At 35.3% G+C, this 24,156-nt stretch overlaps 1 protein-coding gene across 7 annotated transcripts in view; it reads right to left on the bottom strand.

Annotated features, from left to right (window-relative positions):
* Positions 1-24,156, bottom strand: part of LOC111420849 (shavenoid) — a 372,982-nt gene that overhangs the window by 217,975 nt on the left and 130,851 nt on the right. The window lies entirely within an intron of this gene.

Here is a 24,156-nt window from a genome sequence, read left to right as displayed (position 1 = left end):
TAATACAATTTAATAGCGAGAAGTTAATAACTAGTTCTACCATCTTACGTAACATCTCATTAGTGACCACTGTGTTGTACGAAACTATTTCGATCATAAACTTTAAAGTTACCAAGAAATTTCGTTCGTAAAAAAGTTTTATGGTGAAAGCTGTTTGTTGTAAATTGTCGATTTCAAATAAATTCAATTAAACTTGACATTGCTACGAGGTTGGGAATAATAAATTTCTTTTAACTTCGTATAATTCCCGCTACTTATTTTTCTATGGCGCCTGTATTAGCATTAGCTCATTGCATGCAAATTCTTGCCATTTCTATTCATGACAAAACGACACTAGACATGCTAAAATTTTTTTAAATTTAAATTAATTCCTACATTAATAATTCCGCCTTGATTTCCTGATATCTTGATAATGTATGATCCCTCGGTCAATACTATATCGTGACTTTACTCGTATTACTTTGGCGCGCATAATCTAATGGTAATGATCAAGAAGATAACTGGGTAACCGTATCAAATTACAGAAATGTTTCTAGCCATACGGTGTACAAATGATCACCAACGCCGAGACACACAGCCTTTACCGGTTAAAACGACCATTTTCATTACGCTATTAGACGATTTGTCGGTTCACATTTTCTAACGGCGAACAAGAATCGAGATCGTAGAAATTGACGTTTATTAACGATAAATCCCATTCGATTAATTACACGTCCTCAATATTTTAATGTTTTATATCGAGCTTATGATCTTCTTTAAAGATAAAGAGTGTATGCATTTGTTGAGATAAATTAATAAATTAATTTAAAATGACAACAATAATTAACATTTCAAAGCACTATCCATATCGAAAGAGCCGAGAAGATACAAACTGGCGATATACAGGATGTTTCATTTAAAATGACATATACAGGATGTCCCGTTAAGCGTACGGAGCGGCTGTATCTCAATAACGGTAAGGCCTAGAGATTTGGGAAAAAAATCCTTATAAGCAAAGTGGGCAAGAGAAATCGCTGGAAATTATTTTGAAGTTCGTAATTCGACCACTAGGGGGCGTAACTGCCATAAAGAAACATAAAATTCCCGCTATCTCAGAAAGTTAGACGATGAGCTATAACGTTGACAACATCATTTAGTAGCTTGGATAATACCGCATCGCTTTTGTTTTGCGATATTTCTCATATCTCTCATAATAAGGGAGGGGGAGGCCAATGCGTTTTCAAATGTTTACATTATAATATCTCCTGGACCATTCAACCGATTTGAATATTTTTGGTCTTGTTTGAAAGAGCATTTCATGCTATTTTTGTGATTTTTGAAAAAAAGTTAAATGGAACGGTACTATTTACTTCACAGACCGTTAATCACCATAAAATTTGCTAAATATTAGTGAAAACCGCATCTCGATATCTCCATCCATTCTCGAATAATAAAAAAAATGTTAAAAATTCGTATATCTTAATCGGATCAAGTTACCTTAGGAAACAAATAAGAGAGAACAAAAATTTTATTATCTAGAACCTTCCTTCACACTTTATCCAAGCTTAGAACTGCTTCAAAACTACTTTTGAGGCGTGTTGAAAAGCCAACGGATCAATGAAACATCAACAATGATAATAAAACAAAATAAACCAAAACACTTAGAATAACTTAAATTTTTGGCAAAAATAACTCACTAATGTGCGAAATGCCTTCCATAAACCTCGATGCATTTATTTAATCTAGTTTCGACGAAAAGAAAGCGCTGCTTAAGTTTCGGTCCTGGACACGTTTCTACTGGTGTTTAGTGTTTTGTCATATTTTCCGTGGTTATTGGTTTTTCTTGAAAAGTCAGGTCGTTTAGTCTACCCAATAGATAAAGGGGTGAAAGCAATGTGGGTTTTGCTCGAACCAAGAATGCATATTATGCAAGTTTACATCAGCTTGTGGACAGATGCTTCATGCATCCATAGCATTTGTGATAAAAGATTTGGATTTGCCCAAATCATATTTAAAAGTCAATGGTAATAGTTCAGTCTGTTATCAAAATCGGTATCTGTTAAGGCCTGATGTAAAACAACGTGGTGGAGATATTATTCTCTTGAGAACTCTTGTGGACAATTGTTTTCGGAGTTCCCAGATTTTGTGGGATCACATTGCGCACCAATGTGATTTACGAATTCATAGAGATGTCTGAATGGGCTACACGTTGCCAGTTTTCCGTAATCGCTAAGTCAATCTTAAAAACACTTCTAGAGAAAAATGTCTTTCTTTGTCGTAATTGCATTGCACATTTTTGCCATGCAGTTGCATCGTATTCGAAACATTGAAAATAAATCATCATACGCTCTATCATACGCTTCTGCGTTAGTAAATGACATGTTTACAGTTACCATGGTTATGTAATTTGTTTTTCTCGATGAGGTAACTGGATCCGATTGATGGCACTCGAGTTTTTAACATTTTCTTCTATAACTCGAGAACGGGTGGCGATATGGAGATGGGGTTTTCACTAAAATTTAGCAAATTTTAAGGTGACTAAGGGTCTGTGAAGTAAATAGTATCGTTCCATTTAACTTTTCTTCAAAAATCATAAAAATATGTAATCGCTGCAGATAACGTCCTCTAGCTCATTTGTTTTAAAGCAGACGGTCTTACTGAAAATATCTTTAAAAAGAGCATAAAATGCTCTTTCAAACAACACCGAAAATATTCAAATCGGTTGAATGGTCTAGGAGATATTAAAATGTAAACATATGAAAACGCATTGGCCTCCCAGTCCCTTCTTATGACAGATATGAGAAATATCGCAAAACAAAAGCGATGCGGTATTATCCAAGTTATTAAATGATGTTGTCAAAGTTATAGCTCATCGTTTAAGTTTCTGAGATAGCGGGAACTTTATGTTTCTCAATGTCAGTTTCGTCCCCTAGCGGTCGAATTACGAACTTCAAAATAATTTCCAGCTATTTCTCTTGGTCACTTTGCTTATAAGGATTTTTTCACAAACCTCTAGGTCTTACCGTTCTAGAGATACAGCCGCTCCGTACGCTTAACGGGACACCCTGTACTTATACAGGGTGAATCAGAAAGAATGGGAAAACCGAATACCGGAGACACTAGACACCAAAATATGACGATTTAACCTAACATGTCTTATACAAATGTTGGTGGTTTTTAATACACAGGGTGTTGAAACTTAAATTTTTATTTCGAAATTTCTTGATAATTTTGAAGGTTTTTGTACTATTAACATAAAATTTGGTAGTTTTATGTTTTCGAGCATGAGAAATACGAATTTGAAACTTGTTTTGTTATTGCTCGTAGAAGGCGCTAGATACATGCTGCTATTTTGATAAATCAAATCATAAGTTTTTTGGGTCGACAGCCACGACCAATAAGAGCTGCAAATCACAAAGAGCATTTAATTCTGCACAAAAAAGGTACTCTTACTTACATTGTCTAAGTCTACTGGTTTCCAAGTTATCTGCTTTTAATTGTTTCAAAGTAATTTTAAGGTTAACATTTCAAATCAATAACACACAGTAACTATAGCAATTAGTAATAATCGATAACAATAATAATTAATTAATAACAATAGAATATTGTGACCATTTTCTAAAATCCAGTGGATTTAAATCTGGATTTCTCACTATTAAAAAACTCATTATGTTGTGGCATTTTCAAATTGGTAATAACTTTATTGTTGGTAAAAATGATTATTGCACACGGAAATTAGATCAATGTTGACAATTAACAGGCAATTGTCGAAACATAAGCGGAAAAATAACCCAACTTTGCTTATGTTAAAAAATAAATATTTTAGAAGAAAAAATAAATTTGAACATTTAAAAGTAAATAATTCGAAAACCGATAGACTTAGACAATTTCAATAAGAGTACCTTTTTATGTAAAATCGAATGCTCTTTGTGATTTGCAGCTCTTATTGGTCGTAGCTGTCGCCCTCTACGAGCAATAACAAAACAAGTTTCAAATTCGTATTTCTCATGCTCGAAAACATAAAACTACCAAATTTTATGTTAATAGTACAAAAACCTTCAAAATTATCAAGAAATTTCGAAATAAGAATTTAACTTTCTCTTATGCCTCGAAAACCACTGACATTTGTATAAGAGATGTTACGTTAAATCATCATATTTTGGTGTCTAGTATCTCTGATATTCGGATTTCCCATTCTTTGTGACTCACCTTGTATATCGAAAACCAAAACTCGAATCGAAAAAAGTTTCAAGTAAACTTTTTTTGGTGAAAAGGGGGACACAGGGTACACATGAGCAGATTTTTTCTGCTCGTCATTCTGACGTCATTTTAATTTTTTCAAAATCGCACATATACTTTTTTCTTTGAACGTCTTAAACAACTTGACAAACTAAGTACTTTTTGCTTAAAGCATTTTTTTCTTAAATTCTGCGTTATGAAGATATCTACAAAAAGAAAAATAAAACAACATTTATCAAAATGTAATTAATAAAAAAACGATTTAATTAATCGTAAAATAGTACTAAAATTCTTCTTCGTTTTTGAAATCACCTTAAAACATTGATTAAAATTTATAAAGTTACCTTTATACATCGATTAAATGCTCAAAATGATGATCATTCACTTCTAAACATTTCTGAATTCTCATTGAAAACGTTCTCTGCACATTGCCAAGCATTTTGTCAGTTATTGATTCGAAAGGTGCTCTGATGCGGTTTTTCATATCGTTTGGTGTTGTTGGAACCTGTTTGTAATCTTTCTCTTTGGGGTTACCCCAAAGAAAGAAATCGGGAGAAGTTAAGTCGGGTTATGTCGCTGGCCAATTCACCGGTCTATTACGTCCTATCCATTTTTCAGGAAACATTTCGTCTAAAACTTCTCTTGCGACTAGAGCATAATGAGATGGACATCCATCATGCTGATACCATAACGCAAGTCTTCGCTCTAGAGTAAGGCCTTCCAACAAAACCGGTAAATCGTTCAACAAAAAATTCCGATTCTTTCTGCCATTCAAATTGCCATCAATAAAAAAGGTCCAATTATTTTATTGCCAACAATGCCGCACCAGGTATTAACTGACCAAGGTTTTTGATAATCAACTTGTCTTAGTCAACGAGGATTTTCATGTGACCAGTAGTGCATGTTATGAAAATTTACTTGGCCGTGATTGGTGAAAGAGGATTCGTCGGAAAATAGTACATTGAAGAAAAAATTTTCATTCAATCTTAATTTTTCCATAGCCTAAGTACAAAATTGAAACTGACGCAAAATTGGCGTCAGCATCACAAGTAGCAGAGACCTCCGCGAGGAAGTCAAGGCTCAAACAACTAAAGCAGCCTTAATATCGGGGTATTTGAGTTTATGAAAGTAAATCCGCATCTACAAGACCTGCGTTATGACTTATGCTGTAGAAACAAGGGCTGAAAACTCTACAACAAAAAGAATCATTTGAAGAGCAGAGATGAGGACTCTATGATCCACAGCAAAGACAAGCGAAGACAGTCTTGCATGTTCCAAGATATAGTCTCAAAGCTGGTTGACAACAGATTGCCGAAAATTGCAAGAGATGGTAGCCTAAGATCAAACAGACTTCCTGGACACCCGCCGACAAGGTGGTATAAAAGCTGGAATTCATCATCCCAGATCCCACATCTCTAGATTATAGAGTATAAGGCAATGGCCTTAAAAAGAGGAATCTACTTCACTGACTGCAGAATCTGCCTAATATTTTGTGTATTTTAAAGTTTAATCTTCCGATACACAGATTCAAACTTGAATATAACGTTGGTAAGAAATATATGTAGTAATTTTTTTTACCCATGAAAACCATTTATCAAAGGTTAATTATCTCCATTCATAAAACATTCCAATCATAACGGTAGCCGGAACAATGAAACTCTTACAAACACACACGATTATTTCTCTCGCCTCCTCCTATGGCAACTTAATGAGTCACATCTTCTACTGGTCATCGACTATCAATTTATATCTAATCAAAAGGCACGCGGACTGACCATACAAAAGAACCGATAAGAAGCCTATTGTGGATTGCAGATCTCGAATGCTCAATTGTGCGTGCACAAGGCAAGACAAATCCCAACTCACCGTTTTAATGAATAGGGTTTATTTCATTATAGGATTATTTATCATACACGCAAATCGGTGCGAGGACAATGAACGACGACAAGTTGGTATGACGAAAAATTCAACGTTGATTTCGCACAATTGCGCGCAATAGAAGTTCTTAGATCGCGCAGCATTGATTACCACCCGTAACGAATGGCTTTTATGGCTTTGAAGAAGAGGTGATGGCGCGCGCACGCGTGAAGGTTTTTAGAACTGGTAATAACTAATACGAGAATAAATAAGTACGAAGGTGGACGTTGCCTAAAGCCAAATCGTATTTCTTGTCATTGTGCAGTCACATTTAGCGCGCCTCCGGTTACGAATTTATGACAGTTCTTAATTTATTGAATGACAAATAGTATTGGTTTTGAATATTTTAACGGTTTTTGTATAACCGCTTAGTGAAGGACCTAATCGATTAATTTTATGAAGTTTTATATTCGTTATTCATTTCTAAATCATCTTATCTAATATTATTTCGAAAACTTTCTAAAAAAAATCGAGCATTATTCGAAAACCATTTCAAATCTACATACAGATTGATGGATTGAAATGGGATGAGCTCGTTAAGATGGAATAAATGAGCGAAAATGTAAATTATAAAGTGTTAACACAAATTTACCCCAATAGCTTTCTTTACACTGCTAATCATAGCACTTAGCAAGATTAATTTGGATATCTAAATGAAATAGGTAGAGTGAATAAATTGGTTTCGTGGGACGTCCCACGCTGGAGTTATCTAACATTATTTCTAAAACGATTCAATAAATAAAAAAAATCTTAAAAACCATTCAACCGTTGTTTGAAAACCATTTCAAATCTACATACAGATTGATAAAAAGAAATTGGAAACGGCTCATTTAGGTGCATTTTTTAATATAAATCGAACTTAAATGTAAATTATAAACTGTTATAAACCACAGTAATTTTTTTGTACCATTACCACTTAGTCGGATTAATTTAGATATCCAAATGAGAAAAGTAGAGTGAACAAATTGGTTTCGTGAGACGTCTCACGCTGGGGCATTTGGGAAAGGAAGTCATAATTGAAAATTTGAACCATAAAACAAGAATTTCTTTCCGATGAGAATCTGGAAGATGAGATTTAATCAAGCAGAACTTGTTTTTATGTATAATCTTCACACTTATAATTGTTCTAAATTGGTTATTAAAAAAACTAATCATTTAATATGATAAAAGAGTCAAAATAATCCTCTTAAATCAATAACTCTATTATTCGACGTAGTATTTGATCTCGCAGAAATTATATCTTTGTGACATGAGATCACCAAATTTTCTTCTTTTATACACTGTAGAAGTTATTGTTTGTATTAAAAAGAAATTATTTGTTCGACACAACTTTGATTGCCAACACATGTGGTCTACAGTGGGTACTACAAGATTTTAGAATACAGGTGGGCAAAAGACAACATGGATATAAATATTACCAAAACAAATACTATGGTAATAGCTCTCTAGTCGCGCAGGTTGTTACTTGACATAACAAGTAATAGACTACACTTATTTGGGCGTAAATCATATACAGGGTGTCTCAGCGAGACCGGTCATTAGACGTTTCTGGGGTTCTGGCGAAAATAAAAATTTGAGAATTCAGACTTAAGTATTATCAATTACGATCTCTTCGTCTAAAATATTTTCAAATTTCTTGCACTTCCAGTTATACCAGAAGTCGCCATCAACTTTATTTTTTTAAATGGAACAGCCTGTATATTTTTGCATATTTGGATTTGTCTGTTTTCAAGGTTTATAAATAACTTTACTTTTTGCAATTTGATTCGGTCGTTCTCGAATTATTCGATTTTTTCTAGAAAAATCTGCTCCAGCAGACATTTGTTCAAAAAATCAGAAAACACTTAATTTTTGGGATATCAATTTAGGATTGAGAACATGCTTAAGCAACATGATGGAGTATGTTTTGGTGCCGAGAACTGCGGTCTAGAACGTTTCATCACTTTACTATGGCACGTTAACTTTTCAAAATTTGGAAGTACCATAACTTCATTTTTTTAAATGGCACCTCCTATATTTTATTTTTTAGTCGTCTTCGGTGTCTCATTCTACATCTTTTATATCCCATATGACCCATACCTAATATTAATAGTTTGGGAGATAATTAGGGTTTTTTGAAAAATGCACACATATATGGATATTTAGCCTAGTGTGCCATGAAAAACAAGCCTTCTCAATGAGTTCTTGTCAAAAACTCACTTGTTTACGTCACTTGATGCATGTGAGCTAATAATTATCTGTTATGTCCCTTAATATTAGTACTGAAACGAGTTAAAATCGATAACAATAACGAAAGTAATATTTACACAAATCAAGAAATTCTTAATTTATTTTTTTTGCATGAAAAGCGCGTCAAAGTTCGTAGTATGATTCCCAGATCTTCTTTGGCAGCTCGAATTGAGGTGTTGGGACTGGGCTCGAAATAAGCCAAGGTATTCACCTCTTCCGTTGCATTATCTACTACATTTTTTGGTCAGTTTAACACGTGATTAATTCGTCCAAAATGCAAAAAAATTGCTTCTATTCCTCTAAATTTACCTTTTGTCATCGGAGATAAATGTGTATAATTTTCATTAAACATTCTGCAAGTTCTACTAAGAACTTTGTCGCACTTTTCGTGCACAAAAAATAAATTATGGATTTCTTCATTTGTATAAACATTATTTACGTTATTAATATCCATTTTAACTGGTTTTAGACTCACAAGCATCAAACAACCTAAATTAGACTTTGACGTTTATCAATAAGTCATTAAACATTTGTTTTCCATGGCACACTGGGTTAATATCCATATGATATGTGAGCATTTTTCAAAAAACCCGAATTATTTCTCAAACTATTAATGTTAGGCATAGGACATATGGAATATAAAAGATGTAAAATGAGACGCCGAAGACGACTAAGTAATAAAATATGGGGGTTGCCATTTAAAAAAATGAAGTTATGGTGCTTCCAAATTTCGAAAAGTTAACATATCATAGTAAAGTGACCAAACGATCTAGACAGCCGTTCTCGGCACCAAAACATACTCCATCATGTTGTTTAAGCATGTTCTGAATCCTAAATTGATATCTCAAAAATTGAGTGTTCTATGATTTTTTGAACAAATGTCCGCTGGAGCAGATTTTTCTAGAAAAATTCGAATAACTCGAGAACGGCCGATTCAAATTGCAAAAAATAAAGTTATTTATAAACCTTCAAAACAGACAAGTCCAAATATGTAAAAATATACAGGGTGTTCCATTTAAAAAAATAAAGTAGGTGGCGACTTCCGGTATAACCGGAAGTGCTAGGAATCTGAAAATATTTTAGATGAAGAGAACGTAATTGATAATACTTAAGTCTGCATTCTCAAATTTTTTGTTTGGCTAGAACCCCAGAAACGTCTAATGACCGGTCTCGCTGAGACACCCTGTATATATCAGCACTGAAAAGACACAATTTGATTAGAGCATAAGACGAAGAGAGTTATAGTGGAGATAATCCCTGCACTGATGCTTTGCAAATAGTGTTTGTGTGACGCACAGAAAATGATATGTAGCTGAAGGAAGGAGAATTGGGAAGGAGATACATGGGGAGTAAGAGGTGCTATTGCAAGATAGATAGTGTAGACTAGAGATTGAAGAGAAGGGAAGTTGTGGAAGTGTATACGGATGGGTCAAAAGGAGAAGATCCAGATAGTGGATACAGCTAAAACTACACAACCACAGTTGCATAATAATAGCTGTTAAGTTAGTTGTGGAATTGGGGGGATTGAAACGGAAGGGACGATATATGGTTTTTTATTAAGAGCACAACGGCGGTGGAGGGGTTAAGAAGAAGAAATAAATGAAATAAAAGGAATGGATTAATCCTGTTATAGTCCTCAGAAAGAAGGACAAGTATTTCAAAGTAATGGAAATAGCTAAAGAAAATGGCATAAACATTGCTAAAAACTTTAATGCGTAGGAAGGAATCAAAATATTTCCGGCATCACTGGAAGATTTTAGAACTTTTAAAGGAAGAAAAGCAAAAGGCCGAAGAAAGAAAGGCCAAGGTCCAGAAATCAAGACAGGAGTGTCAAATGCTAATAAAGTAGCATCCTCTGAGAGGGTCATTACATCGAAAATCCCAACCCCAACCAAAGGCGAAGATGAAGAAGACTAACATTAAATGATCAACATTTAAGGCATTCTCAAGAATTTCAACGTTCTGGACCTTGACCTTTCTTTCTTCGGCGTTTTGCATCTCTCCTTTTTTAGTTCCACGGAATTAGCAAGATTTTGAAGAGCTTTCGGAGTTTGCAAACAAAGAAGAAGTCCAGGACTAATTCATAGTTGAAGGAGAAGTTAGGAAGGTATAAAAATGTGTGTATAGGAAAGAAGCAGCTAAGGAGGTGAGAAATCCATGGAGGAAGAAATAAATGGAACCGAACAAAGGCAAGTTTATAGAGCTTGTGTGATTTCCTACTAAGGCATCTAACTTCGAACAAGTTTACTTGATAATTTGATAGAGTGCATAACGGATTTTTAACGGAGCAATTTAAAGTATTATGTAGCAGGAGAGTAGAAGAGAGAGAGAAGAAGTGAGTAGGAAGAGTTAGATAAGGATTAAGGATGGGATGTGGATGATTGGAATTCCTAATTTTTGGAAGACAGAGAATTAGTATGATGGGCAACAATATCAATTTGGAGGTGGTAAAAACGAGCATATACGGTTTAGGCAGTTGAATATGAAATATTGAATACCGCGTTACTACTTTTACTTATTTCTACGCATTTTCTAGATGATTATAATGGTGTTGATGTTGTTGAAAAGATTTGCGTAATTCCTAATTGTGAATACATTAATCTGTAAAAAAGATAAAAATTAAATTGTCTTAATACAACTTAAACTGTTTTAAATTCAACTATCTAAACGAGATAGACAACCTACGCTAAACAATTTAATAAAGTGAATGCATATTTAGATTATAAAAGAGAGGTCCTTTCCGGAGAGGAATTTCTTGTAGAAGGCTCTTTAGAAGAGGATGTCTTGAAACGCCCTAAGGCTGCGGATAGCGAGTGGTCCAACGTCGACTGATGAATTAAAATTATGCGATAAACACCAATGATTGCATTGATCAACTGTTATATTGTTACATTCTATTAATAGCGGTGGGCGGTTCGCTTTGTGTTATAGGCTTTTTCGACAGCCCGAGGGAAACATACCAATGGTTCCATTTAATATCCATTAGTATCGATAGTCTTTTCCCTTTTGTCGCAAAACGGTTATTTGAAATTTTTCTCTTACGTTGGAGGAACTGAACGTTTATAGAAAGTCTACCTAATGGAGACATAAACGCAATCGAGATCAAACGGATGAGATAATAATTTATAGATAAGCAAAGGGAAATATTATAGAAAAATTTTGTTGGGATGTTTTTCGGTTTAAAAATGTTGCGTGTTAATGATGCAATTAATCCTTTTTAAAAGTTGAACCAGAGACGGTATTTTTTAATAACCGATTTGAACGACGTCGATTTCTGTTGACTGAAAATTTATGTTCATTAATAAGGCAAAGTGGAAATTCATGCGGGTACAAGTTATGTTAAACCGGCGTCGAGCCGTTTCTTTGTAAATTCCTACGGCGAAGAATTTTAACTCTGAACATTGAAATTTTAAGTAAATTAAAATTCACGATAATTTTAAAAATGTCAAGATTTTATATTTTTATCAATACATAAACATACATAAAAATATAAAAGCTTTTAACTCTCGTACGAATCGAAAAACAGAAACATTTATTTTCTTATTATAAATTTATTATTATTTTAGCACCGCACACCACATGTTGTTCAAACATATTTTAGCCGCTCAATTGGATTTTTGTTGTAGGGATAAAAGGCAACGGTCCGTTCACATTGCAACGACACTTCTGCGAAACCATAAGGTGAGTTGTTTTCAAGAAATTCCAGTCTATCTAGTTCGTTGGAGTTCCGTAATAACAACTTATCAACTATTCTTTTGTGAATAAATGGTATCGTTAATGTTCGTAAGTAATGCAGGCAAAATAACACTATTATTATGAAAAACATTGAAACACTTTAAAATTTTTTTTTAACGATGATTTTTATGTAGATGACAATTAAAATATATCTATGTCAAAATACAATTTTATTAGTAAAATCAAAAGTTTTTAAACAAAAAATAATTTTTGTTGTTAAACTTTTTTAACGTTATAAAATTTTATTCGGTACTTATTTTAAAATCTTCGATAAGTAGGAATTACCATAAACCGATTAAAATCGCAACTTCCCATTTATTACTTGATCGCAGATCTTAACGACAAAATCGTGGCTTTCTTCGGTACCATTTGCAATGAAATGACTTCTTTTTTTTAACCCAAACCCTTTCGAGAAAATTACACACTCTTCTTATTTGGTTGTTTTATATATAATGTTTTCTTTTTCCCAATACGTCTTCTGCCTTTTTCTTCGTACACCATACACGGCGCATTTTCTACATGCAAACCTACCGTTATAGACGCGGTTTGTATTGAAAAATCGTGAGTACACGGACATTGGAAACCTGTGAGCTACGCACGATCATTAGTGAGAATTTACTGCCTATTCCGTTCTATGAAACAAGCGAATTGTTTTATAATCCGCCAATTTTAGACGCATCTGGTGTCGGTCACGATTTTGCGTTTGAATGAGAAAGGTATGCGGAATTTTCCTTACTTTTCGTTTGTATTTTAGGAATTTTCATCAAATTAAGCGTAAAATTTAAAATGACAACGGTGTTGAAGAGAAACGGTTTAAAAACCTGTTAGATTACGCGACGTTAATGTTTACAACGCTCACGGTTAAAACAGGTGTCAAATGTCTCGCACTTTACCGTTTTCAACATTTTTTGTTGTTGTCGATTTCCGTTAAACCAAAAAAGTTGTATGAAAATTAGAAAATTTTAAAATAGGTTGTTTTTAAAACCGTTTTTTGTATATTCCAACAAGAACAAAACGATTGGATGTACTATTCAGTTTCTTCTTGGTTATACACGATTAGAACGTAATGCGAAACCAATTGCAACATAATCCGTGATGGGAAACGAAATAATGGATTCATAAAGGAAATAACCGAGTAATAAAGAGAAAGAATGAAGGGTTTAAAATGATGGAATGAAAAAAAACATATACAGGGTGAGTTTTTTTTCTATGTTTAGTATGGAGATCTCGAAAACTAGTGGAGATAGAGAGACGATTAAATAAGGAAAGAATTGCAGTTCCATGAACTTAATTTTGAACAGATTTTTTTATTTAAGCAATAATTTTTGAGTTAGACACAAACTTGTATCATAGTTGGCGATGAGTTTATAAAAAAGGCCTTTTCTCAACGATTCTAATGATATACCACTTGACATGGATATTTTTATTAATAAATAAATTATAGCCATTTATTATTTTAATTTGCAAACTGTTCAGGTAGTATGCTATGGAAACAATTGATAGATACATTTGCAAACGTAAGTTTCCATGATTTCGTACCGCTAGCTTATTAAGTGGTGGTGCCCCATCGTGTTGAAACCATTTAAGCAAATGACGTGTCTGCAGCAGCAATTCATCCAGCATATTATCGAACTGGTTCTGTAGAAAGTAAAGATAACGATCTCCAGCTAACGTATCATAAAAAAATGTACGGACCAAGACTTCTTGAACAAATGACACCATACCAAACATCCAAACTTAACGTGAGGATTTTTCCTGCATCCATAAAATGTTGATTATGTCTATTAAACATGCCACAGTTTGTAAATCGTGTTTCATTTGTCCACAAAACTTTAATCTAAGCTTATTCTACACGCTTATTGTAGTCATCTGGGGGTAGTGTTTGTGAAACTGCCATTTCATATAAATCAAATCTATGCTTTTTTAGTTCTTTTAGGACAGTACGTTGTGACGTGCCTGCTTCAGATGCAACTTGTGTTGAAACCGATGCATAATGTTAATGAGTGAATGAGGTAATGAGAGTGTGAGAAGTGTGAGGAATGTATTAATCCTGCTATAGTCCTCAGAAAGAAGGACAAGTATTTCAAAGTAATGGAAATAGTTAAAGAAAATGGCATAAACATTGCTAATAGTTATTTATATTACAAGTGGGCTAGAAACATAATTACTGTACGAGTGTGAAGAATTGTACGACGAGGTCGTAGACCGAGTCGTGTAATCACACGAGTACTGTAATTATGCTCTAGCCCACGTGTGATATACAGCATTTTATCTACGACTGCTAAAAATTACTAAAAAATCAATTTCTTTAAAAAAGTCTATTTGACATTTATAAAAATATTTTGAAATGATTGTTGACAATTTTGAATTGTCAGTTTCAACAACATGTTTACTCATCTGGAATAAGTGTTTCAAAATGTAACAACATAACAATTAACGTTTATAATAAATAGTATTGTTTCTCTGTAAGTAGATAGCACGTTTTCTTTTGTATTGTTGCTCGTTTCAATAAATTAAGTCTGTTCTGATTAGGCTAAAAATGCGTTACGTAATGAAACCAGTGCGGTAATGAACTTCATTACGTAACTCAAATCACCTCAAATGAGTGCGGTAATGATGACTTATCCAAGCAGTCGTAGATAAAAACTTTAATGCGTAGGAAGGAATCAAAATATTTCCGGCATCACTGGAAAATTTTAGAACTTTTAAAGGAAGAAATGCAAAAAGCCGAAGAAAGAAAGGTCAAGATCCAGAACGCTGAAATTCTTGAGAATGCATAGATGTTGATCACCATCTGCGCAAGCTTTTGGTCTTCTTCATCTTCGCCTTTCTGGACCAAGGTCCAGACCGCTGAAATCAAGAGGGAGTATCATATGCTAATAAAGTAGCATCCTCTGAGATGGTCATTACATCGAAAATCCCAACCTCAACCAAAGGCGAAGATGAAGAAGACCAAAAGCTTGCGCAGATGCTGATCAACATTTAAGGCATTCTCAAGAATTTCAACGTTCTGGACCTTGACATTTCTTTTTTCGGCGTTTTGCATCTCTCCTTTTTTAGTTCCACGGAATTAGCAAGATTTTGAAGATTCTAATGATATACTACTTGACATAGATATTTTTATTAATAAATAAATTATAGCCATTTATTAATTTAATTTGCAAACTGTTCAGGTAGTATGCTATGGAAACAATTGATAGATACGTTTGCAAACGTAAGTTTCCATAATTTCGTACCGCTAGCTTATTAAGTGGTGGTGCCCCATCGTGTTGAAACCATTTAAGCAAATGACGTGTCTGCAGGAGCAATTCATCCAACATATTATCGAACTCGTTCTGTAGAAAGTGAAGATAATGATCTTCGTTTAACGTATCATAAAAAAATATACGGACCAAGAATTCTTGAACAAATGACACCACACCAAACATCCAAACTTAACTTGAGGATTTTTCCTGCATCCATAAAATGTTGATTATGTCTATTAAACATGCCACAGTTTGTAAATCGTGTTTCATTTGTCCACAAAACTTTAATCCAAGCTTATTCTACACGCTTATTGTAGTCATCTGGGGGTAGTGTTTGTGAAACTGCCATTTCATATAAATCAAATCTATGGTTTTTTAGTTCTTTTAGGACAGTACGTTGTGACGTGCCTGCTTCAGATGCAACTTGTGTTAAAACCGATGTATCTTGATGGATTCGTGCTAATACATTTACTTCTGCCTTGCATCTTTAGTTGGTTTACAGAAAGAACCAAACTCGTTTAAATTATCAGCCGCTTAAAAATAGGTAGAGAAGGCTGGCGACGATCAAAATACTGTTCTGCAGCTTGTATTGCATTTTTATAGCGTAAAACGTAACACTCAATGATATCACGCTTTTATTGATTAGAAAAATTCATATTGATTATAATTTATAAAACCTCAATCAACGTTAAGCTGGCATAACCAAACCTGAACAGTTTTTCAATTAAAAGAATAAATGGTTATAATTTATTTATTAATAAAAATATTTATGTCAAGTGGTATATCATTAAAATCGTTGAGAAAAGGCCTTTTTTATAAAGTTATAGCCAATTATGGTTCCCATTACAAAAATTACAAGTTTGTGTCATAACTCAAAAATTATTGCTTAAATAAAAAAATCAGTTACACTGCTTTATTAAACATGTAATACCCTACAAATTCTTCCTTTACACATTTTTCCTAAAATCAATAAGAGCGGAGCCATAGGTATCTAACGATATAACAAAAAAGCTATTTTTTCGAGATATCTAGTTAGCCATGCATTTTATCCAAAAAACAAAAAGCTCATTAAATTGAGTTCATGAAACTGCAATTCTTTCCCTATTTAATCGTCTCTCTATCTCCGCTACTTTTCAAAATCTTTATACTAAACATGGAAAAAAACTCACCCTGTATATAATATACAAGGTGTTACAAAAATGTTGGGTTGGCTATACATAGACGGTTTCTACAACTAAAAATAAGCAAAAAACTTTATATAAACATATGTCCTAAAATGGTTCGTCTGAGTTGCAGCCACTTAACGTTTTTAATTTTTTTATTTAAAAAAGGTTACAGAAAACGTTTTTAATATAAATCATAACAAATGTTCAAAATGACCTCCATGGGTCCTGGTGTATTTCGAATTTGCTGGCATCCATCTTCTACTCTACATTGAAGATCCTCAATATTTTGAATTGGAGTAGAATACAGCATAGATTTTAAATGTCCCCATACGTAAAAATCGAGAGGATTTAAATCAGGAGACCGTGCAGGCCACGCTACAGGTCCACCACGACCAATCCATCTTCCAGTATATACGGCACTTAAAAACTCACGTGCTGTGAGACTGAAGTGAGCCGTCATGCATGAACTACATGCGTTCTCTAATATTTAGTGGAACAGCTTCCAGGAAATCTGGTAAGTCGTTTTCTAAAAAATAACGATAATTCTGCCCAGAAAGTCGTCGGGGAAGTACAAAAGGATAAATCAAGAAGTCGTTGATAATTCCTGCCCACACATTTAATGAAAACTGCGCTTGATGTTTGGACTGAATAATTATGAAAATTGACGATACTATCTCTTGTAAAGTCAGTTTTATCACTAAAGAGAAGACACGTCAGAAAGAGACGATCGACGGCGCATGTCTGTAAGCTTCTCGTGGTGGGAAATCATTCTCACTAAGTCCTCGTTCTCTTTGCAGGTGATACGGATAAAGCTGATGAGTTCTTAAAATCTGCTACACTCACATGATCGATAACTTCCGCCAATGCAATTCTTCGAGTACTAGAACCTGCATTTTCTTCAACACGATTCAACAGAAGTTGTTCCAAGTCTAAAGTTCTTGTAGTTCGTGGTGCAGCGATCTCGGACTACTGGTTTGAAGGATCCTGTTTCCTTTAATCTAATATGAAGCCTTTCGAACGTTTTTTCATTTAATAAACGTCGGTTTGGGAAATGGTCTGCGTAAAGTCTTCTTGCTTCTATTTTGTTGCAATGTGCCAAACCATACATTAAATGCATCTCGAACATCTCTTAAAAAGAATAATCTGCCATTTTGTACTAGACTGAGAACGGACTGCCTACTTAATATTGGTCTGAAAACCATTTTAGAACATATGTTTATATAAAGTTTTTTGTATATATTAGTTGCAGAAACCGTCTATGTATAGCCAGCTTGGAGCTGCTGCCACAGCACGCTACACAGCCCAACATTTTTGTAACAGCCTGTATAATAAAATAAAATATGCCGGGAATTTCATATAACTAATAAGTATGAATATGAAGTACTATGCAACATAGCTTAATAGTACAGGCATTGGGTAGTTTTGCAAAGGAAAAATTTTTCCTTATGACAACTCTGAGTTTTCGGCCATCTTAAGAGACGCACGGATAAACCCAAATGTTTCTAGGTTTAAAATAGACCACAATCTAACGCTGAATAACAATTAAAACTAGAAATAACCGGTTTAGCGGCACGTTTCTCAAGACGATTAAACCCGAATGATTCTAGTTCTAGGTCTTGTGTTAGTTCTAGTGATAGTGTCTAAACACGCACTGCTAAACCCGATACTTTCTTGTTCTAGTTCTAGTGTTAGTTCTAGTTTTAATTGTTATGCAGTGTTAGACCAAGAACTAGAATCGCAAACCCAAACGTTTCTAGTTCTAGGTCTCATGTTAGTTCTAGTGACAATGCAAGTTCTGGTTTAGCCGTGCGTCTTCAGACGCTGATAGTGTTAGTGCATAACTAGAACTAACACTAGACCAAGAACTAGAATCATTCGGGTTTAGCCGTCTTTAGAGACGTGCGGCTAAACCCAAATGAATCTAGTTCTAGGTCTTGTGTTAGTTCTAGTTTTACACTAGCACTATCACTAGGTATAGTGTTAGTTCTAGTTTTACACTAGCACTATCACTAGAACTAACACAAGACCTAGAACTAGATTCATTTGGGTTTAGCCGCACGTCTCTAAAGACGGCTAAACCCGAATGATTCTAGTTCTAGATACAGTGTCAGTTTTAAATAGTAACAGTGCTAGTATAAAACTAGAACTAACACAATAAGAATTCCTACGAAACATAATAAGTCTTCTAACTAACAATAAGACCTACTCTCTCGTTATGTTTGATAAATGATACTTGAAAATGATATCCGAGAATCCTTTTTCATATTCATGTTAGCAACTTGATGGTGTGAATTTGTATACGTACGCTTATAAGTATATATGATATATTATCAACGTGATAAAGCAAGATAAAAAGTTTTATAATAATCAAAAATAATTCAATACTTCTTTTAACTCGATTAAATTGGATATTTCCAGCATTCTACGTATCCCAAACAAGTTGCGATGTTGTCCATTATGGGAAACCCATTCAAATAATGGATCGTTAAAGAAAACAACGGTACGACTGCGAGAATATCTCCAACATGGTACCCGAGACATCACTGACAACGGCAAAGATTTTTAACTGAGTGGACATCCTCGACCTGTATTTTCAGATAAAAACGTACGAATTTACGATGCTAGGTCAAAGGAGATAGAAGAAAGTTTCGTTGGATCCGAGCGAAACGAACGGTGAATTCGCGATACCTCGATAAAGCTACTACACCGCAGAAAGATACTCTCTGGGTAGGTATGTGTGTGAGTGTGGAAGACGTGGGATCCGACATGGAGGCTCCAATAAAATATACATAATAGGTTTTAGAGACGACAGGATCCCAAATGGACAGATGCGACATCTACCGTGACTTCTCTAAGTGGTCACGCAAAGGTCAACACATGTGCGAGAATTTCTTATTTTCTACACTTTCGTCAAGTTGAAATGTTATTTTCTTTTTTTTTCGCCGCCTTTAAGGGTAAACTATGTAATGGTTATTAACACCTCCGATTAAGGACATATCGTCTTTTATGTTTTCTGAAGGAAATAGAATGAAGATTGTACTTCCGTATCAAGATACTATCAATAGTATAGGCGCCGTTACGTAAACGTAACATTTTCACATACTCAACCAATTAAGAGGCGCCATTAGCAGTTCAGAATCTGTGTTCATTATGTTCGATACCCATTACTTAGCGGTAACACCGCGGATGATTCGCGTATAGAGACCAATTCGATCTGTTTTGAAAAGTACCAGAACGTCCTCCGTTAACACGGCGGTTTTTATAGGAATTTATTTTCATTAACCGTCTCCGGGAATCGCCTCAGATGCCGCTCTTTGTAAATGTGGTGGAAAAAAAGGTACCCATTAAGGGGAATAAAACGTTCCCGACAACGTGGACCTTGCACCGCCACTTTACTACCAACTCACTCCGGTTCTGTCGATAACTTTTTCAAAAAAGCAAAAAGAAAAAACATGTACAAGACGCATATTTCATTTATACGGGATCGAACGTGTTATTAAAGACGAAGAAAATTGTTTTCCATCGTACTCTCGATACGTATAACTTTAATGTAATGACATCATAAATTTAGGTAGCTCCACGCGTCGTAAACACTTGTATGTAGTAATTTCCAGAACACCTTTTACACTTCTTGTTATTGCAAAGAAAATGTAAGAAATTTTGATTGATTTTGAAATTATTTCTTTTTCTGGTTGCTTCTTCTTTCATTTTCTAATAACTTTATTCGTCCTTATTAAAAGTATTAAGTTATTAATCGAAATTCAATCAGAATCTTATTAAATCTTGTTAATACACAAGATTTCATTGGATTTTAATTTCTATACGTGGTTGTAATATAAAAATGAAGCCTCATTGGGAAAGGTGAGGTCACCAAGGTCGTTTTTAAAGAAATAGAAATCTGTATTAAGCAGTAAGTTTGGCACCTGATGAAACTCGTGTGGGTTGACGCCATATATGGGATATATGGTAATTTTGCTTGTTAAAATATCTATAAAAGCGTCTCGTTCTCTTCCAAAAGCACCGAAGCCTACTCAGCGAACAAACGGTATTGGCTATGGTCATTAACTTTGAGCTCATGGATCTGTTAGATCTTCCACGGGTGGGTAAGTTTACGAAAATCCCAGTTCTTGGCGACAAAACTGCCTAGAGTCCCCTGCACAGATTCAACATTTTGGACAGAGGCGATGTTCTAACCACCTTTGCTATCACCATTTGAATCTTTCTGCCTTTTATGTAGCTTTGTTCTGCAACAATTTTACCTGCCTTTTTTTGCTTCCTACTTCTTAATATCATCGCAACGTCGGTAGCTTCTTTATCTAGCGACAAGAGGTTTTTCCCTAGGAAGATGACAAAAATTAACCACGACACCGCGGAGTATAAAAGTTGCTTAAACTTTTACATTCTGCTTTAACTTGATACCAAACTTGTTTTTTAATCTTTACGGATAAGGTTGGAATAATTAATTTTTTCTATATCTTTTGATTTTATAATTTGATTCTCACCTTTTAATAATAATAATAATAATCACTTTATTTGGGGAATTTTATAATTATAATCTTGTGTGCAATCTTGTGAAGTAATATAATATATAAATAATATACCTCATTCAGTACAAGAATGATTTACAAAAAAGGTTAACCCTGATCTTCCACTCAACCCAACAGAAAGAAAGACAAAAACAACAAAACAAAAGAATAAACCAATACCAATCGCAAGGAAATAATGAAAACTCATAGAAGAATGAGAGATAGAAGTTAAAAGCTAAAAGCACACAAAGACAGCTAGCTACACACAGAAGCCCTCCGTCACCCAACATTTCAATGCTCTTTTAAATCGGTTCATGGGCAGTCCAATCAGGTGCCTATGTAAATTATTGTATATGGTGTATATCTGATAAGAAAAACACCGTTTAAAAAATTCTGTCCGGTGGGAAGGAGGTGTTAGCCTACTCCTGAAGCGAATTCTGTCCGTTCTGAATTTAATCCTATCGTGCAGGTATGGAGGAGTACCTTTAGTGATGACCCTATAATACAAGCAGGCCTTGTGGATGTATCTGCGAGATTTCAGCCATTTTAACTGCTTAAAAGCAAAAGACACATGATCATATTTCCTTAGGCCAAAAATTGAACGGATGCACGAGTTTTGAAGGTTTTGAATTTTTCCCTAAATCCTATAAAGCCCCGTATATGCTGTCACAGTAATTGAAATGTGACAATACCAGAGAGTCGCATAAAAGTTTTTTTGTGTGCCAGTCGAGACTATAACGATTAGAGTAAATCAATTTTAACGAGCCATAAGCTCGACCAATCCACTGATTAATGTGTTCCCTAAAGCTCAACTCCTCATCCATGATCAATCCGAGGTTTTTGACAGACTTACTCAATGGAATAGGAGTATCTCCCATCGACAGGTGATAAAATAAATTAATAAATTTCTCTTTTAACTTCGGGGACCCAAACAGAATGATCTAGGTCTTATTAGTGTTTATCTTTAAGCAGTACTCCTGAGCCCCAACGATAATACCATGCAAGTCACGCTTTCATCAAAGTGGAAAGGAGTTCAGAAAAGGACAGATAAATCTGAGTATCATCAGCATAATAGTGGACGCTACAGAAATTAACAAGCTATTGAAATTTATCGTGTAAATGTTAAATAGTGTAGGGCCGAGAATCGATTCCTATGGCACTCCAGACCTTATCTCCAAAGCACTCAACTTCACCTGATCAATACTCACTGATTGAATGGTACCTTTAAGGTAATTTTTGAAAAAAGCTAATGAGACGGAATCAAGCCCGATATGGTCAAGAATGTTCTGGAGAAATCCAACATCTCCAGAAGAGTCAATCTAGTGGAGTCAGTTGCAGCAACAATATCATCCACTATATTGTTCAGAGCAGTTTCACAGCTATGTCTTTCCCTGAAACCAAACTGATTCACTGGAACAATGCGCTCAGCCTTCAGAAACTCCATCAATTCAATCAACGCCTCGCCGAAGCCAACTTTATCACAGTTGGTTACGCAGATGATTTAACCATTCTCGTCAAAGGCAAGTATATAAACGTGCTGTTTGACAGGATGCAAGTAGCTCTCAAACTGATAGAGACTTGGTGTGACGAACAAAGACTCTCTGTGAATCCTAAGAAGACAGAGTTGATTCTTTTCACACGGATGAGGAAGGTTGGCAATCCCAGAATGCCATCCCTTGCTGATACTCCATTGGTATTGTCAAAAGAAGTTAAATATCTGGGCATCACACTTGACAATAAAATGACATGGAGAGCCCACCTAGATAATAGAGTAAAAAAAGCGTACGTTGCATTCGGTCAATGCCGGAGGGCTATAGGTAAGACATGGGGTTTGTCACCCAGAAATGCTCTCTGGATTTACACGGCTGTAATCCGACCTATGCTTACTTATGGTGCAGTAGTATGGTGGTCAAAGACCTTACAGTCTACATCCACTACTGCACTTAATAAAGTACAGAGACTTGCGTGTTTGTACGTTACAGGTGCGCTGCGGACTACCCCCACTGCAGCCATGGAAAACATGTTAAACTTAACGCCACTTCATTTGTTCATCCAAGAGGTGGCATTGGTGACCATGACTCGACTGCGAGCAGCAGGAATTCTAATGGGTGAGAGAAATAGTAAAAATGCCAATCTCTGGAATGAAATGGTGGATTACTCACCAATTCTGGAGTGTGTAAAGGACTTTACACCCCTACAACACATTTTTACGAAGAAATATCTCACCCACCCAAGCTCCACAGAAGTAGAGGTAAAAAACAGCCTTAAAATCTACACTGATGGTTCAAAGAGACGGGAAGGAGCTGGAGCCGGAGTCTTCTCGTATGATCTCCGACTCCACGTATCTGAACCTTTAGGTATAAGTACCACCGTCATACAGGCGGAGTTAACCGCCATACAACTTGCCGCTGACGTTATTGTCAGATCCAACTTGGTAGGTAAGACTTTTACAATTTATACTGACACTACTTCAATGGATAAAAGGACACTCGACTTGTTCAGGTAACAAGCACGCTGATAGGCTTGCCAAAAGGGCTGCCAAGCGAGCGCCATGTTCGCCTGAACCGATAATCGCTCCGTCCTTATCAACTCAGATTGAGATAATTAAAGATTTTACCCACAAAAAGTTCATGAACTGGTGGGATAGGGTTAACGGTTGCCATCTGTCTAGGGAAGTATTACATTATCCTTCAGCAGAGGCAGCCTTGTCTTTCGTAAGGCTTGGTAGAAACGCTCTACGAACTGTAACGGGACTCGTCACGGGTCACTGTAAGGTGATGGTAAGCATCTTTATAACCTTAAGCTTGCTGTTAGTCCTCTCTGTCGCCTCTGTAAAGAGAGCGAGGAGACGGTCCGACACATCTTGTGTGAATGCCCCACTCTGCAAGACCTCAGAATGAGAGACTTCGGAGAGCAATGGCCGACCACAGATGGCATCAGGAACACACCTCTGAGCTGTATCCTAGCCTTCGGAAATTCCTTAGGCTGGTTGATGTAGCCGGAGACAGTGTAGGAGGATGTACAAGGGGCCTCTTGGGGCCTAGGTGCTGTGTGCGTAGCATACCCTCCGCTTTCCTACATACATACATACAACTCCATCAATTGTCTGTTAACTATCTT

The sequence above is a fragment of the Onthophagus taurus genome, chromosome 7, assembly GCF_036711975.1.
Source record: "Onthophagus taurus isolate NC chromosome 7, IU_Otau_3.0, whole genome shotgun sequence".
In the NCBI taxonomy this organism is placed as follows: domain Eukaryota; kingdom Metazoa; phylum Arthropoda; class Insecta; order Coleoptera; family Scarabaeidae; genus Onthophagus; species Onthophagus taurus.
This window is presented reverse-complemented; position numbering and strand designations above follow the sequence as displayed.